At 35.1% G+C, this 17,147-nt stretch overlaps 19 non-coding genes across 19 annotated transcripts; all 19 read left to right on the top strand.

Annotated features, from left to right (window-relative positions):
• The first annotated feature begins 553 nt into the window (after positions 1-553).
• TRNAD-GUC (transfer RNA aspartic acid (anticodon GUC)) lies at positions 554-625 on the top strand. Its single transcript has one exon. It is a non-coding gene; the product is annotated as a tRNA-Asp (tRNA).
• Positions 626-1,281: 656 nt separating this feature from the next.
• On the top strand, positions 1,282-1,353 carry TRNAD-GUC (transfer RNA aspartic acid (anticodon GUC)). Its single transcript has one exon. It is a non-coding gene; the product is annotated as a tRNA-Asp (tRNA).
• A 628-nt stretch (positions 1,354-1,981) lies between these two features.
• TRNAD-GUC (transfer RNA aspartic acid (anticodon GUC)) lies at positions 1,982-2,053 on the top strand. Its single transcript has one exon. It is a non-coding gene; the product is annotated as a tRNA-Asp (tRNA).
• A 630-nt stretch (positions 2,054-2,683) lies between these two features.
• TRNAD-GUC (transfer RNA aspartic acid (anticodon GUC)) lies at positions 2,684-2,755 on the top strand. Its single transcript has one exon. It is a non-coding gene; the product is annotated as a tRNA-Asp (tRNA).
• Positions 2,756-3,395: 640 nt separating this feature from the next.
• Positions 3,396-3,467, top strand: TRNAD-GUC (transfer RNA aspartic acid (anticodon GUC)). Its single transcript has one exon. It is a non-coding gene; the product is annotated as a tRNA-Asp (tRNA).
• A 1,333-nt stretch (positions 3,468-4,800) lies between these two features.
• TRNAD-GUC (transfer RNA aspartic acid (anticodon GUC)) lies at positions 4,801-4,872 on the top strand. Its single transcript has one exon. It is a non-coding gene; the product is annotated as a tRNA-Asp (tRNA).
• Positions 4,873-5,538: 666 nt separating this feature from the next.
• TRNAD-GUC (transfer RNA aspartic acid (anticodon GUC)) lies at positions 5,539-5,610 on the top strand. The gene has a single exon. It is a non-coding gene; the product is annotated as a tRNA-Asp (tRNA).
• Positions 5,611-6,238: 628 nt separating this feature from the next.
• Positions 6,239-6,310, top strand: TRNAD-GUC (transfer RNA aspartic acid (anticodon GUC)). Its single transcript has one exon. It is a non-coding gene; the product is annotated as a tRNA-Asp (tRNA).
• A 628-nt stretch (positions 6,311-6,938) lies between these two features.
• TRNAD-GUC (transfer RNA aspartic acid (anticodon GUC)) lies at positions 6,939-7,010 on the top strand. Its single transcript has one exon. It is a non-coding gene; the product is annotated as a tRNA-Asp (tRNA).
• Positions 7,011-7,637: 627 nt separating this feature from the next.
• On the top strand, positions 7,638-7,709 carry TRNAD-GUC (transfer RNA aspartic acid (anticodon GUC)). The gene has a single exon. It is a non-coding gene; the product is annotated as a tRNA-Asp (tRNA).
• Positions 7,710-8,339: 630 nt separating this feature from the next.
• On the top strand, positions 8,340-8,411 carry TRNAD-GUC (transfer RNA aspartic acid (anticodon GUC)). The gene has a single exon. It is a non-coding gene; the product is annotated as a tRNA-Asp (tRNA).
• A 658-nt stretch (positions 8,412-9,069) lies between these two features.
• Positions 9,070-9,141, top strand: TRNAD-GUC (transfer RNA aspartic acid (anticodon GUC)). Its single transcript has one exon. It is a non-coding gene; the product is annotated as a tRNA-Asp (tRNA).
• A 628-nt stretch (positions 9,142-9,769) lies between these two features.
• Positions 9,770-9,841, top strand: TRNAD-GUC (transfer RNA aspartic acid (anticodon GUC)). Its single transcript has one exon. It is a non-coding gene; the product is annotated as a tRNA-Asp (tRNA).
• Positions 9,842-10,485: 644 nt separating this feature from the next.
• Positions 10,486-10,557, top strand: TRNAD-GUC (transfer RNA aspartic acid (anticodon GUC)). Its single transcript has one exon. It is a non-coding gene; the product is annotated as a tRNA-Asp (tRNA).
• A 2,035-nt stretch (positions 10,558-12,592) lies between these two features.
• On the top strand, positions 12,593-12,664 carry TRNAD-GUC (transfer RNA aspartic acid (anticodon GUC)). Its single transcript has one exon. It is a non-coding gene; the product is annotated as a tRNA-Asp (tRNA).
• A 627-nt stretch (positions 12,665-13,291) lies between these two features.
• On the top strand, positions 13,292-13,363 carry TRNAD-GUC (transfer RNA aspartic acid (anticodon GUC)). Its single transcript has one exon. It is a non-coding gene; the product is annotated as a tRNA-Asp (tRNA).
• Positions 13,364-13,993: 630 nt separating this feature from the next.
• On the top strand, positions 13,994-14,065 carry TRNAD-GUC (transfer RNA aspartic acid (anticodon GUC)). Its single transcript has one exon. It is a non-coding gene; the product is annotated as a tRNA-Asp (tRNA).
• A 2,036-nt stretch (positions 14,066-16,101) lies between these two features.
• TRNAD-GUC (transfer RNA aspartic acid (anticodon GUC)) lies at positions 16,102-16,173 on the top strand. The gene has a single exon. It is a non-coding gene; the product is annotated as a tRNA-Asp (tRNA).
• Positions 16,174-16,800: 627 nt separating this feature from the next.
• Positions 16,801-16,872, top strand: TRNAD-GUC (transfer RNA aspartic acid (anticodon GUC)). Its single transcript has one exon. It is a non-coding gene; the product is annotated as a tRNA-Asp (tRNA).
• The last annotated feature ends 275 nt before the right edge of the window (positions 16,873-17,147 follow it).

The raw sequence follows: 17,147 nt of genomic DNA on the forward strand, positions 1-17,147 counted from the left end.
TCTATTACGATTGAGATAAACGTTGAATTCAGTGATGGCCAAATTGCTTACAGATGTGTTAACTAAAAGTCAGAATATGCTCTGAATATTTCAATCTGCACAGACCATACCATCAAAAACAATTTACATCTATAATCTAATGGAAAATGGAATGAAGCAGTGGGGAATCTTATGCTTCTGCTCAACTCTAGGGGCTAGATTTAGAAGTGGAGTGGATGCTTTTTGTTAGTAGTGACCCCTGGTGGTAAGTGGTTATAAGCTGCAAATGGTAAAGTGAGCTGATTGTATATATATATATATATATATATATACATATACATAGATAGATAGAAAGATAGATAGACAGATCGATAGATAGGTATTTATTTTAATCAATCATTTCTTATTAAAGCAGATTATTTTTGGCTAGGAATTTCTGATTTGTAATCATTTATGAAAAAAGATTGCTTCTCCTAACCAAAAGAAGCAAAGCTGCCTATTACAATACTGTGAATTGATTGAGGGCATGCCCTAACCTCATGGAGGTGAGCACTGTTGAACTGAAGCCAATATGTCCTCGTTAGTATAGTGGTCAGTATCCCCGCCTGTCACGCGGGAGACCGGGGTTCAATTCCCCGACGGGGAGACGATTCCTTTTATTCACACAATTAAATAAAATGATGTACTTAATAACATTGTAAACTATATTTGTCATTATCCTTCTCTATTACGATTGAGATAAACGTTGAATTCAGTGATGGCCAAATTGCTTACAGATGTGTTAACTAAAAGTCAGAATATGCTCTGAATATTTCAATCTGCACAGACCATACCATCAAAAACAATTTACATCTGTAATCTAATGGAAAATGGAATGAAGCAGTGGGGAATCTTATGCTTCTGCTCAACTCTAGGGGCTGGATTTAGAAGTGGAGTGGATGCTTTTTGTTAGTAGTGACCCCTGGTGGTAAATGGTTATAAGCTGCAAATGTTAAAGTGAGCTGATTGTATATATATATATATATATATATATATATATATATATATATATATATATATACATATACATAGATAGATAGAAAGATAGATAGACAGATCGATAAATAGGTATTTATTTTAATCAATCATTTCTTATTAAAGCAGATTATTTTTGGCTAGGAATTTCTGATTTGTAATCATTTATGAAAAAAGATTACTTCTCCTAACCAAAAGAAGCAAAGCTGCCTATTACAATACTGTGAATTGATTGAGGGCATGCCCTAACCTCATGAAGGTGAGCACTGTTGAACTGAAGCCAATATGTCCTCGTTAGTATAGTGGTCAGTATCCCCGCCTGTCACGCGGGAGACCGGGGTTCAATTCCCCGACGGGGAGACGATTCCTTTTATTCACACAATTAAATAAAATGATGTACTTATTAACATTGTAAACTATATTTGTCATTATCCTTGTCTATTACGATTGAGATAAACGTTGAATTCAGTGATGGCCAAATTGCTTACAGATGTGTTAACTAAAAGTCAGAATATGCTCTGAATATTTCAATCTGCACAGACCATACCATCAAAAACAATTTACATCTATAATCTAATGGAAAATGGAATGAAGCAGTGGGGAATCTTATGCTTCTGCTCAACTCTAGGGGCTAGATTTAGAAGTGGAGTGGATGCTTTTTGTTAATAGTGACCCCTGGTGGTAAATGGTTATAAGCTGCAAATGGTAAAGTGAGCTGATTGTATATATCTATATATATATATATACATATACATAGATAGATAGAAAGATAGATAGACAGATCGATAAATAGGTATTTATTTTAATCAATCATTTCTTATTAAAGCAGATTATTTTTGGCTAGGAATTTCTGATTTGTAATCATTTATGAAAAAAGATTGCTTCTCCTAACCAAAAGAAGCAAAGCTGCCTATTACAATACTGTGAATTGATTGAGGGCATGCCCTAACCTCATGGAGGTGAGCACTGTTGAACTGAAGCCAATATGTCCTCGTTAGTATAGTGGTCAGTATCCCCGCCTGTCACGCGGGAGACCGGGGTTCAATTCCCCGACGGGGAGACGATTCCTTTTATTCACACAATTAAATAAAATGCTGTACTTAATAACATTGTAAACTATATTTGTCATTATCCTTGTCTATTATGATTGAGATAAACGTTGAATTCAGTGATGGCCAAATTGCTTACAGATGTGTTAACTAAAAGTCAGAATATGCTCTGAATATTTCAATCTGCACAGACCATACCATCAAAAACAATTTACATCTATAATCTAATGGAAAATGGAATGAAGCAGTGGGGAATCTTATGCTTCTGCTCAACTCTAGGGGCTAGATTTAGAAGTGGAGTGGATGCTTTTTGTTAGTAGTGACCCCTGGTGGTAAGTGGTTATAAGCTGCAAATGGTAAAGTGAGCTGATTGTATATATATATATATATATATATATACATATACATAGATAGATAGAAAGATAGATAGACAGATCGATAGATAGGTATTTATTTTAATCAATCATTTCTTATTAAAGCAGATTATTTTTGGCTAGGAATTTCTGATTTGTAATCATTTATGAAAAAAGATTGCTTCTCCTAACCAAAGGAAGCAAAGCTGCCTATTACAATACTGTGAATTGATTGAGGGCATGCCCTAACCTCATGGAGGTGAGCACTGTTGAACTGAAGCCAATATGTCCTCGTTAGTATAGTGGTCAGTATCCCCGCCTGTCACGCGGGAGACCGGGGTTCAATTCCCCGACGGGGAGACGATTCCTTTTATTCACACAATTAAATAAAATGATGTACTTAATAACATTGTAAACTATATTTGTCATTATCCTTGTCTATTACGATTGAGATAAACGTTGAATTCAGTGATGGCCAAATTGCTTACAGATGTGTTAACTAAAAGTCAGAATATGCTCTGAATATTTCAATCTGCACAGACCATACCATCAAAAACAATTTACATCTGTAATCTAATGGAAAATGGAATGAAGCAGTGGGGAATCTTATGCTTCTGCTCAACTCTAGGGGCTGGATTTAGAAGTGGAGTGGATGCTTTTTGTTAGTAGTGACCCCTGGTGGTAAATGGTTATAAGCTGCAAATGGTAAAGTGAGCTGATTGTATATATATATATATATATATATATATATATATATACATATACATAGATAGATAGAAAGATAGATAGACAGATCGATAGATAGGTATTTATTTTAATCAATCATTTCTTATTAAAGCAGATTATTTTTGGCTAGGAATTTCTGATTTGTAATCATTTATGAAAAAAGATTGCTTCGCCTAACCAAAAGAAGCAAAGCTGCCTATTACAATACTGTGAATTGATTGAGGGCATGCCCTAACCTCATGGAGGTGAGCACTGTTGAACTGAAGCCAATATGTCCTCGTTAGTATAGTGGTCAGTATCCCCGCCTGTCACGCGGGAGACCGGGGTTCAATTCCCCGACGGGGAGACGATTCCTTTTATTCACACTATTAAATAAAAAGATGTACTTAATAACATTGTAAACTATATTTGTCATTATCCTTGTCTATTACGATTGAGATAAACGTTGAATTCAGTGATGGCCAAATTGCTTACAGATGTGTTAACTAAAAGTCAGAATATGCTCTGAATATTTCAATCTGCACAGACCATACCATCAAAAACAATTTACATCTATAATCTAATGGAAATGGAATGAAGCAGTGGGGAATCTTATGCTTCTGCTCAACTCTAGGGGCTAGATTTAGAAGTGGAGTGGATGCTTTTTGTTAGTAGTGACCCCTGGTGGTAAGTGGTTATAAGCTGCAAATGGTAAAGTGAGCTGATTGTATATATATATATATATATATATATATACATATACATAGATAGATAGAAAGATAGATAGACAGATCGATAAATAGGTATTTATTTTAATCAATCATTTCTTATTAAAGCAGATTATTTTTGGCTAGGAATTTCTGATTTGTAATCATTTATGAAAAAAGATTGCTTCTCCTAACCAAAAGAAGCAAAGCTGCCTATTACAATACTGTGAATTCATTGAGGGCATGCCCTAACCTCATGGAGGTGAGCACTGTTGAACTGAAGCCAATATGTCCTCGTTAGTATAGTGGTCAGTATCCACGCCTGTCACGCGGGAGACCGGGGTTCAATTCCCCGACGGGGAGACGATTCCTTTTATTCGCACAATTAAATAAAATGATGTACTTAATAACATTGTAAACTATATTTGTCATTATCCTTGTCTATTACGATTGAGATAAACGTTGAATTCAGTGATGGCCAAATTGCTTACAGATGTGTTAACTAAAAGTCAGAATATGCTCTGAATATTTCAATCTGCACAGACCATACCATCAAAAACAATTTACATCTATAATCTAATGGAAAATGGAATGAAGCAGTGGGGAATCTTATGCTTCTGCTCAACTCTAGGGGCTAGATTTAGAAGTGGAGTGGATGCTTTTTGTTAGTAGTGACCCCTGGTGGTAAGTGGTTATAAGCTGCAAATGGTAAAGTGAGCTGATTGTATATATATATATATATATATATATACATATACATAGATAGATAGAAAGATAGATAGACAGATCGATAGATAGGTATTTATTTTAATCAATCATTTCTTATTAAAGCAGATTATTTTTGGCTAGGAATTTCTGATTTGTAATCATTTATGAAAAAAGATTGCTTCTCCTAACCAAAAGAAGCAAAGCTGCCTATTACAATACTGTGAATTGATTGAGGGCATGCCCTAACCTCATGGAGGTGAGCACTGTTGAACTGAAGCCAATATGTCCTCGTTAGTATAGTGGTCAGTATCCCCGCCTGTCACGCGGGAGACCGGGGTTCAATTCCCCGACGGGGAGACGATTCCTTTTATTCACACAATTAAATAAAATGATGTACTTAATAACATTGTAAACTATATTTGTCATTATCCTTCTCTATTACGATTGAGATAAACGTTGAATTCAGTGATGGCCAAATTGCTTACAGATGTGTTAACTAAAAGTCAGAATATGCTCTGAATATTTCAATCTGCACAGACCATACCATCAAAAACAATTTACATCTGTAATCTAATGGAAAATGGAATGAAGCAGTGGGGAATCTTATGCTTCTGCTCAACTCTAGGGGCTGGATTTAGAAGTGGAGTGGATGCTTTTTGTTAGTAGTGACCCCTGGTGGTAAATGGTTATAAGCTGCAAATGTTAAAGTGAGCTGATTGTATATATATATATATATATATATATATATATATATATATATATATATATATATATATATATACATATACATAGATAGATAGAAAGATAGATAGACAGATCGATAAATAGGTATTTATTTTAATCAATCATTTCTTATTAAAGCAGATTATTTTTGGCTAGGAATTTCTGATTTGTAATCATTTATGAAAAAAGATTACTTCTCCTAACCAAAAGAAGCAAAGCTGCCTATTACAATACTGTGAATTGATTGAGGGCATGCCCTAACCTCATGAAGGTGAGCACTGTTGAACTGAAGCCAATATGTCCTCGTTAGTATAGTGGTCAGTATCCCCGCCTGTCACGCGGGAGACCGGGGTTCAATTCCCCGACGGGGAGACGATTCCTTTTATTCACACAATTAAATAAAATGATGTACTTAATAACATTGTAAACTATATTTGTCATTATCCTTGTCTATTACGATTGAGATAAACGTTGAATTCAGTGATGGCCAAATTGCTTACAGATGTGTTAACTAAAAGTCAGAATATGCTCTGAATATTTCAATCTGCACAGACCATACCATCAAAAACAATTTACATCTATAATCTAATGGAAAATGGAATGAAGCAGTGGGGAATCTTATGCTTCTGCTCAACTCTAGGGGCTAGATTTAGAAGTGGAGTGGATGCTTTTTGTTAATAGTGACCCCTGGTGGTAAATGGTTATAAGCTGCAAATGGTAAAGTGAGCTGATTGTATATATCTATATATATATATATACATATACATAGATAGATAGAAAGATAGATAGACAGATCGATAAATAGGTATTTATTTTAATCAATCATTTCTTATTAAAGCAGATTATTTTTGGCTAGGAATTTCTGATTTGTAATCATTTATGAAAAAAGATTGCTTCTCCTAACCAAAAGAAGCAAAGCTGCCTATTACAATACTGTGAATTGATTGAGGGCATGCCCTAACCTCATGGAGGTGAGCACTGTTGAACTGAAGCCAATATGTCCTCGTTAGTATAGTGGTCAGTATCCCCGCCTGTCACGCGGGAGACCGGGGTTCAATTCCCCGACGGGGAGACGATTCCTTTTATTCACACAATTAAATAAAATGATGTACTTAATAACATTGTAAACTATATTTGTCATTATCCTTGTCTATTACGATTGAGATAAACGTTGAATTCAGTGATGGCCAAATTGCTTACAGATGTGTTAACTAAAAGTCAGAATATGCTCTGAATATTTCAATCTGCACAGACCATACCATCAAAAACAATTTACATCTGTAATCTAATGGAAAATGGAATGAAGCAGTGGGGAATCTTATGCTTCTGCTCAACTCTAGGGGCTGGATTTAGAAGTGGAGTGGATGCTTTTTGTTAGTAGTGACCCCTGGTGGTAAATGGTTATAAGCTGCAAATGGTAAAGTGAGCTGATTGTATATATATATATATATATATATATATATACATAGATAGATAGAAAGATAGATAGACAGATCGATAGATAGGTATTTATTTTAATCAATCATTTCTTATTAAAGCAGATTATTTTTGGCTAGGAATTTCTGATTTGTAATCATTTATGAAAAAAGATTGCTTCGCCTAACCAAAAGAAGCAAAGCTGCCTATTACAATACTGTGAATTGATTGAGGGCATGCCCTAACCTCATGGAGGTGAGCACTGTTGAACTGAAGCCAATATGTCCTCGTTAGTATAGTGGTCAGTATCCCCGCCTGTCACGCGGGAGACCGGGGTTCAATTCCCCGACGGGGAGACGATTCCTTTTATTCACACTATTAAATAAAAAGATGTACTTAATAACATTGTAAACTATATTTGTCATTATCCTTGTCTATTACGATTGAGATAAACGTTGAATTCAGTGATGGCCAAATTGCTTACAGATGTGTTAACTAAAAGTCAGAATATGCTCTGAATATTTCAATCTGCACAGACCATACCATCAAAAACAATTTACATCTATAATCTAATGGAAATGGAATGAAGCAGTGGGGAATCTTATGCTTCTGCTCAACTCTAGGGGCTAGATTTAGAAGTGGAGTGGATGCTTTTTGTTAGTAGTGACCCCTGGTGGTAAATGGTTATAAGCTGCAAATGGTAAAGTGAGCTGATTGTATATATATATATATATATATATACATATACATAGATAGATAGAAAGATAGATAGACAGATCGATAAATAGGTATTTATTTTAATCAATCATTTCTTATTAAAGCAGATTATTTTTGGCTAGGAATTTCTGATTTGTAATCATTTATGAAAAAAGATTGCTTCTCCTAACCAAAAGAAGCAAAGCTGCCTATTACAATACTGTGAATTCATTGAAGGCATGCCCTAACCTCATGGAGGTGAGCACTGTTGAACTGAAGCCAATATGTCCTCGTTAGTATAGTGGTCAGTATCCCCGCCTGTCACGCGGGAGACCGGGGTTCAATTCCCCGACGGGGAGACGATTCCTTTTATTCGCACAATTAAATAAAATGATGTACTTAATAACATTGTAAACTATATTTGTCATTATCCTTGTCTATTACGATTGAGATAAACGTTGAATTCAGTGATGGCCAAATTGCTTACAGATGTGTTAACTAAAAGTCAGAATATGCTCTGAATATTTCAATCTGCACAGACCATACCATCAAAAACAATTTACATCTATAATCTAATGGAAAATGGAATGAAGCAGTGGGGAATCTTATGCTTCTGCTCAACTCTAGGGGCTAGATTTAGAAGTGGAGTGGATGCTTTTTGTTAGTAGTGACCCCTGGTGGTAAGTGGTTATAAGCTGCAAATGGTAAAGTGAGCTGATTGTATATATATATATATATATATATATACATATACATAGATAGATAGAAAGATAGATAGACAGATCGATAGATAGGTATTTATTTTAATCAATCATTTCTTATTAAAGCAGATTATTTTTGGCTAGGAATTTCTGATTTGTAATCATTTATGAAAAAAGATTGCTTCTCCTAACCAAAAGAAGCAAAGCTGCCTATTACAATACTGTGAATTGATTGAGGGCATGCCCTAACCTCATGGAGGTGAGCACTGTTGAACTGAAGCCAATATGTCCTCGTTAGTATAGTGGTCAGTATCCCCGCCTGTCACGCGGGAGACCGGGGTTCAATTCCCCGACGGGGAGACGATTCCTTTTATTCACACAATTAAATAAAATGATGTACTTAATAACATTGTAAACTATATTTGTCATTATCCTTCTCTATTACGATTGAGATAAACGTTGAATTCAGTGATGGCCAAATTGCTTACAGATGTGTTAACTAAAAGTCAGAATATGCTCTGAATATTTCAATCTGCACAGACCATACCATCAAAAACAATTTACATCTGTAATCTAATGGAAAATGGAATGAAGCAGTGGGGAATCTTATGCTTCTGCTCAACTCTAGGGGCTGGATTTAGAAGTGGAGTGGATGCTTTTTGTTAGTAGTGACCCCTGGTGGTAAATGGTTATAAGCTGCAAATGTTAAAGTGAGCTGATTGTATATATATATATATATATATATATATATATATATATATATATATATATATATACATATACATAGATAGATAGAAAGATAGATAGACAGATCGATAAATAGGTATTTATTTTAATCAATCATTTCTTATTAAAGCAGATTATTTTTGGCTAGGAATTTCTGATTTGTAATCATTTATGAAAAAAGATTACTTCTCCTAACCAAAAGAAGCAAAGCTGCCTATTACAATACTGTGAATTGATTGAGGGCATGCCCTAACCTCATGAAGGTGAGCACTGTTGAACTGAAGCCAATATGTCCTCGTTAGTATAGTGGTCAGTATCCCCGCCTGTCACGCGGGAGACCGGGGTTCAATTCCCCGACGGGGAGACGATTCCTTTTATTCACATAATTAAATAAAATGATGTACTTAATAACATTGTAAACTATATTTGTCATTATCCTTGTCTATTACGATTGAGATAAACGTTGAATTCAGTGATGGCCAAATTGCTTACAGATGTGTTAACTAAAAGTCAGAATATGCTCTGAATATTTCAATCTGCACAGACCATACCATCAAAAACAATTTACATCTATAATCTAATGGAAAATGGAATGAAGCAGTGGGGAATCTTATGCTTCTGCTCAACTCTAGGGGCTAGATTTAGAAGTGGAGTGGATGCTTTTTGTTAATAGTGACCCCTGGTGGTAAATGGTTATAAGCTGCAAATGGTAAAGTGAGCTGATTGTATATATCTATATATATATATATACATATACATAGATAGATAGAAAGATAGATAGACAGATCGATAAATAGGTATTTATTTTAATCAATCATTTCTTATTAAAGCAGATTATTTTTGGCTAGGAATTTCTGATTTGTAATCATTTATGAAAAAAGATTGCTTCTCCTAACCAAAAGAAGCAAAGCTGCCTATTACAATACTGTGAATTGATTGAGGGCATGCCCTAACCTCATGGAGGTGAGCACTGTTGAACTGAAGCCAATATGTCCTCGTTAGTATAGTGGTCAGTATCCCCGCCTGTCACGCGGGAGACCGGGGTTCAATTCCCCGACGGGGAGACGATTCCTTTTATTCACACAATTAAATAAAATGATGTACTTAATAACATTGTAAACTATATTTGTCATTATCCTTGTCTATTACGATTGAGATAAACGTTGAATTCAGTGATGGCCAAATTGCTTACAGATGTGTTAACTAAAAGTCAGAATATGCTCTGAATATTTCAATCTGCACAGACCATACCATCAAAAACAATTTACATCTGTAATCTAATGGAAAATGGAATGAAGCAGTGGGGAATCTTATGCTTCTGCTCAACTCTAGGGGCTGGATTTAGAAGTGGAGTGGATGCTTTTTGTTAGTAGTGACCCCTGGTGGTAAATGGTTATAAGCTGCAAATGGTAAAGTGAGCTGATTGTATATATATATATATATATATATATATATATATATATATACATATACATAGATAGATAGAAAGATAGATAGACAGATCGATAGATAGGTATTTATTTTAATCAATCATTTCTTATTAAAGCAGATTATTTTTGGCTAGGAATTTCTGATTTGTAATCATTTATGAAAAAAGATTGCTTCGCCTAACCAAAAGAAGCAAAGCTGCCTATTACAATACTGTGAATTGATTGAGGGCATGCCCTAACCTCATGGAGGTGAGCACTGTTGAACTGAAGCCAATATGTCCTCGTTAGTATAGTGGTCAGTATCCCCGCCTGTCACGCGGGAGACCGGGGTTCAATTCCCCGACGGGGAGACGATTCCTTTTATTCACACTATTAAATAAAAAGATGTACTTAATAACATTGTAAACTATATTTGTCATTATCCTTGTCTATTACGATTGAGATAAACGTTGAATTCAGTGATGGCCAAATTGCTTACAGATGTGTTAACTAAAAGTCAGAATATGCTCTGAATATTTCAATCTGCACAGACCATACCATCAAAAACAATTTACATCTATAATCTAATGGAAATGGAATGAAGCAGTGGGGAATCTTATGCTTCTGCTCAACTCTAGGGGCTAGATTTAGAAGTGGAGTGGATGCTTTTTGTTAGTAGTGACCCCTGGTGGTAAGTGGTTATAAGCTGCAAATGGTAAAGTGAGCTGATTGTATATATATATATATATATATATACATATACATAGATAGATAGAAAGATAGATAGACAGATCGATAGATAGGTATTTATTTTAATCAATCATTTCTTATTAAAGCAGATTATTTTTGGCTAGGAATTTCTGATTTGTAATCATTTATGAAAAAAGATTGCTTCTCCTAACCAAAAGAAGCAAAGCTGCCTATTACAATACTGTGAATTGATTGAGGGCATGCCCTAACCTCATGGAGGTGAGCACTGTTGAACTGAAGCCAATATGTCCTCGTTAGTATAGTGGTCAGTATCCCCGCCTGTCACACGGGAGACCGGGGTTCAATTCCCCGACGGGGAGACGATTCCTTTTATTCACACAATTAAATAAAATGATGTACTTAATAACATTGTAAACTATATTTGTCATTATCCTTGTCTATTACGATTGAGATAAACGTTGAATTCAGTGATGGCCAAATTGCTTACAGATGTGTTAACTAAAAGTCAGAATATGCTCTGAATATTTCAATCTGCACAGACCATACCATCAAAAACAATTTACATCTATAATCTAATGGAAATGGAATGAAGCAGTGGGGAATCTTATGCTTCTGCTCAACTCTAGGGGCTAGATTTAGAAGTGGAGTGGATGCTTTTTGTTAGTAGTGACCCCTGGTGGTAAATGGTTATAAGCTGCAAATGGTAAAGTGAGCTGATTGTATATATATATATATATATATATATATATACATATACATAGATAGATAGAAAGATAGATAGACAGATCGATAAATAGGTATTTATTTTAATCAATCATTTCTTATTAAAGCAGATTATTTTTGGCTAGGAATTTCTGATTTGTAATCATTTATGAAAAAAGATTGCTTCTCCTAACCAAAAGAAGCAAAGCTGCCTATTACAATACTGTGAATTGATTGAGGGCATGCCCTAACCTCATGGAGGTGAGCACTGTTGAACTGAAGCCAATATGTCCTCGTTAGTATAGTGGTCAGTATCCCCGCCTGTCACACGGGAGACCGGGGTTCAATTCCCCGACGGGGAGATGATTCCTTTTATTCACACAATTAAATAAAATGATGTACTTAATAACATTGTAAACTATATTTGTCATTATCCTTGTCTATTACGATTGAGATAAACGTTGAATTCAGTGATGGCCAAATTGCTTACAGATGTGTTAACTAAAAGTCAGAATATGCTCTGAATATTTCAATCTGCACAGACCATACCATCAAAAACAATTTACATCTATAATCTAATGGAAATGGAATGAAGCAGTGGGGAATCTTATGCTTCTGCTCAACTCTAGGGGCTAGATTTAGAAGTGGAGTGGATGCTTTTTGTTAGTAGTGACCCCTGGTGGTAAATGGTTATAAGCTGCAAATGGTAAAGTGAGCTGATTGTATATATATATATATATATATATATATACATATACATAGATAGATAGAAAGATAGATAGACAGATCGATAAATAGGTATTTATTTTAATCAATCATTTCTTATTAAAGCAGATTATTTTTGGCTAGGAATTTCTGATTTGTAATCATTTATGAAAAAAGATTGCTTCTCCTAACCAAAAGAAGCAAAGCTGCCTATTACAATACTGTGAATTGATTGAGGGCATGCCCTAACCTCATGGAGGTGAGCACTGTTGAACTGAAGCCAATATGTCCTCGTTAGTATAGTGGTCAGTATCCCCGCCTGTCACGCGGGAGACCGGGGTTCAATTCCCCGACGGGGAGACGATTCCTTTTATTCACACTATTAAATAAAAAGATGTACTTAATAACATTGTAAACTATATTTGTCATTATCCTTGTCTATTACGATTGAGATAAACGTTGAATTCAGTGATGGCCAAATTGCTTACAGATGTGTTAACTAAAAGTCAGAATATGCTCTGAATATTTCAATCTGCACAGACCATACCATCAAAAACAATTTACATCTATAATCTAATGGAAATGGAATGAAGCAGTGGGGAATCTTATGCTTCTGCTCAACTCTAGGGGCTAGATTTAGAAGTGGAGTGGATGCTTTTTGTTAGTAGTGACCCCTGGTGGTAAATGGTTATAAGCTGCAAATGGTAAAGTGAGCTGATTGTATATATATATATATATATATATACATATACATAGATAGATAGAAAGATAGATAGACAGATCGATAAATAGGTATTTATTTTAATAAATCATTTCTTATTAAAGCAGATTATTTTTGGCTAGGAATTTCTGATTTGTAATCATTTATGAAAAAAGATTGCTTCTCCTAACCAAAAGAAGCAAAGCTGCCTATTACAATACTGTGAATTCATTGAAGGCATGCCCTAACCTCATGGAGGTGAGCACTGTTGAACTGAAGCCAATATGTCCTCGTTAGTATAGTGGTCAGTATCCCCGCCTGTCACGCGGGAGACCGGGGTTCAATTCCCCGACGGGGAGACGATTCCTTTTATTCGCACAATTAAATAAAATGATGTACTTAATAACATTGTAAACTATATTTGTCATTATCCTTGTCTATTACGATTGAGATAAACGTTGAATTCAGTGATGGCCAAATTGCTTACAGATGTGTTAACTAAAAGTCAGAATATGCTCTGAATATTTCAATCTGCACAGACCATACCATCAAAAACAATTTACATCTATAATCTAATGGAAAATGGAATGAAGCAGTGGGGAATCTTATGCTTCTGCTCAACTCTAGGGGCTAGATTTAGAAGTGGAGTGGATGCTTTTTGTTAGTAGTGACCCCTGGTGGTAAGTGGTTATAAGCTGCAAATGGTAAAGTGAGCTGATTGTATATATATATATATATATATATATACATATACATAGATAGATAGAAAGATAGATAGACAGATCGATAGATAGGTATTTATTTTAATCAATCATTTCTTATTAAAGCAGATTATTTTTGGCTAGGAATTTCTGATTTGTAATCATTTATGAAAAAAGATTGCTTCTCCTAACCAAAAGAAGCAAAGCTGCCTATTACAATACTGTGAATTGATTGAGGGCATGCCCTAACCTCATGGAGGTGAGCACTGTTGAACTGAAGCCAATATGTCCTCGTTAGTATAGTGGTCAGTATCCCCGCCTGTCACGCGGGAGACCGGGGTTCAATTCCCCGACGGGGAGACGATTCCTTTTATTCGCACAATTAAATAAAATGATGTACTTAATAACATTGTAAACTATATTTGTCATTATCCTTGTCTATTACGATTGAGATAAACGTTGAATTCAGTGATGGACAAATTGCTTACAGATGTGTTAACTAAAAGTCAGAATATGCTCTGAATATTTCAATCTGCACAGACCATACCATCAAAAACAATTTACATCTATAATCTAATGGAAAATGGAATGAAGCAGTGGGGAATCTTATGCTTCTGCTCAACTCTAGGGGCTAGATTTAGAAGTGGAGTGGATGCTTTTTGTTAGTAGTGACCCCTGGTGGTAAGTGGTTATAAGCTGCAAATGGTAAAGTGAGCTGATTGTATATATATATATATATATATATACATATACATAGATAGATAGAAAGATAGATAGACAGATCGATAGATAGGTATTTATTTTAATCAATCATTTCTTATTAAAGCAGATTATTTTTGGCTAGGAATTTCTGATTTGTAATCATTTATGAAAAAAGATTGCTTCTCCTAACCAAAAGAAGCAAAGCTGCCTATTACAATACTGTGAATTGATTGAGGGCATGCCCTAACCTCATGGAGGTGAGCACTGTTGAACTGAAGCCAATATGTCCTCGTTAGTATAGTGGTCAGTATCCCCGCCTGTCACACGGGAGACCGGGGTTCAATTCCCCGACGGGGAGACGATTCCTTTTATTCACACAATTAAATAAAATGATGTACTTAATAACATTGTAAACTATATTTGTCATTATCCTTGTCTATTACGATTGAGATAAACGTTGAATTCAGTGATGGCCAAATTGCTTACAGATGTGTTAACTAAAAGTCAGAATATGCTCTGAATATTTCAATCTGCACAGACCATACCATCAAAAACAATTTACATCTATAATCTAATGGAAATGGAATGAAGCAGTGGGGAATCTTATGCTTCTGCTCAACTCTAGGGGCTAGATTTAGAAGTGGAGTGGATGCTTTTTGTTAGTAGTGACCCCTGGTGGTAAATGGTTATAAGCTGCAAATGGTAAAGTGAGCTGATTGTATATATATATATATATATATATATATATACATATACATAGATAGATAGAAAGATAGATAGACAGATCGATAAATAGGTATTTATTTTAATCAATCATTTCTTATTAAAGCAGATTATTTTTGGCTAGGAATTTCTGATTTGTAATCATTTATGAAAAAAGATTGCTTCTCCTAACCAAAAGAAGCAAAGCTGCCTATTACAATACTGTGAATTGATTGAGGGCATGCCCTAACCTCATGGAGGTGAGCACTGTTGAACTGAAGCCAATATGTCCTCGTTAGTATAGTGGTCAGTATCCCCGCCTGTCACACGGGAGACCGGGGTTCAATTCCCCGACGGGGAGACGATTCCTTTTATTCACACAATTAAATAAAATGATGTACTTAATAACATTGTAAACTATATTTGTCATTATCCTTGTCTATTACGATTGAGATAAACGTTGAATTCAGTGATGGCCAAATTGCTTACAGATGTGTTAACTAAAAGTCAGAATATGCTCTGAATATTTCAATCTGCACAGACCATACCATCAAAAACAATTTACATCTATAATCTAATGGAAATGGAATGAAGCAGTGGGGAATCTTATGCTTCTGCTCAACTCTAGGGGCTAGATTTAGAAGTGGAGTGGATGCTTTTTGTTAGTAGTGACCCCTGGTGGTAAATGGTTATAAGCTGCAAATGGTAAAGTGAGCTGATTGTATATATATATATATATATATATATATACATATACATAGATAGATAGAAAGATAGATAGACAGATCGATAAATAGGTATTTATTTTAATCAATCATTTCTTATTAAAGCAGATTATTTTTGGCTAGGAATTTCTGATTTGTAATCATTTATGAAAAAAGATTGCTTCTCCTAACCAAAAGAAGCAAAGCTGCCTATTACAATACTGTGAATTGATTGAGGGCATGCCCTAACCTCATGGAGGTGAGCACTGTTGAACTGAAGCCAATATGTCCTCGTTAGTATAGTGGTCAGTATCCCCGCCTGTCACGCGGGAGACCGGGGTTCAATTCCCCGACGGGGAGACGATTCCTTTTATTCACACTATTAAATAAAAAGATGTACTTAATAACATTGTAAACTATATTTGTCATTATCCTTGTCTATTACGATTGAGATAAACGTTGAATTCAGTGATGGCCAAATTGCTTACAGATGTGTTAACTAAAAGTCAGAATATGCTCTGAATATTTCAATCTGCACAGACCATACCATCAAAAACAATTTACATCTATAATCTAATGGAAATGGAATGAAGCAGTGGGGAATCTTATGCTTCTGCTCAACTCTAGGGGCTAGATTTAGAAGTGGAGTGGATGCTTTTTGTTAGTAGTGACCCCTGGTGGTAAATGGTTATAAGCTGCAAATGGTAAAGTGAGCTGATTGTATATATATATATATATATATATACATATACATAGATAGATAGAAAGATAGATAGACAGATCGATAAATAGGTATTTATTTTAATCAATCATTTCTTATTAAAGCAGATTATTTTTGGCTAGGAATTTCTGATTTGTAATCATTTATGAAAAAAGATTGCTTCTCCTAACCAAAAGAAGCAAAGCTGCCTATTACAATACTGTGAATTCATTGAAGGCATGCCCTAACCTCATGGAGGTGAGCACTGTTGAACTGAAGCCAATATGTCCTCGTTAGTATAGTGGTCAGTATCCCCGCCTGTCACGCGGGAGACCGGGGTTCAATTCCCCGACGGGGAGACGATTCCTTTTATTCGCACAATTAAATAAAATGATGTACTTAATAACATTGTAAACTATATTTGTCATTATCCTTGTCTATTACGATTGAGATAAACGTTGAATTCAGTGATGGCCAAATTGCTTACAGATGTGTTAACTAAAAGTCAGAATATGCTCTGAATATTTCAATCTGCACAGACCATACCATCAAAAACAATTTACATCTATAATCTAATGGAAAATGGAATGAAGCAGTGGGGAATCTTATGCTTCTGCTCAACTCTAGGGGCTAG

The sequence above is a fragment of the Triturus cristatus genome, chromosome 4_1 (genome assembly GCF_964204655.1).
Source record: "Triturus cristatus chromosome 4_1, aTriCri1.1, whole genome shotgun sequence".
NCBI classification, from domain to species: Eukaryota; Metazoa; Chordata; class Amphibia; order Caudata; family Salamandridae; genus Triturus; species Triturus cristatus.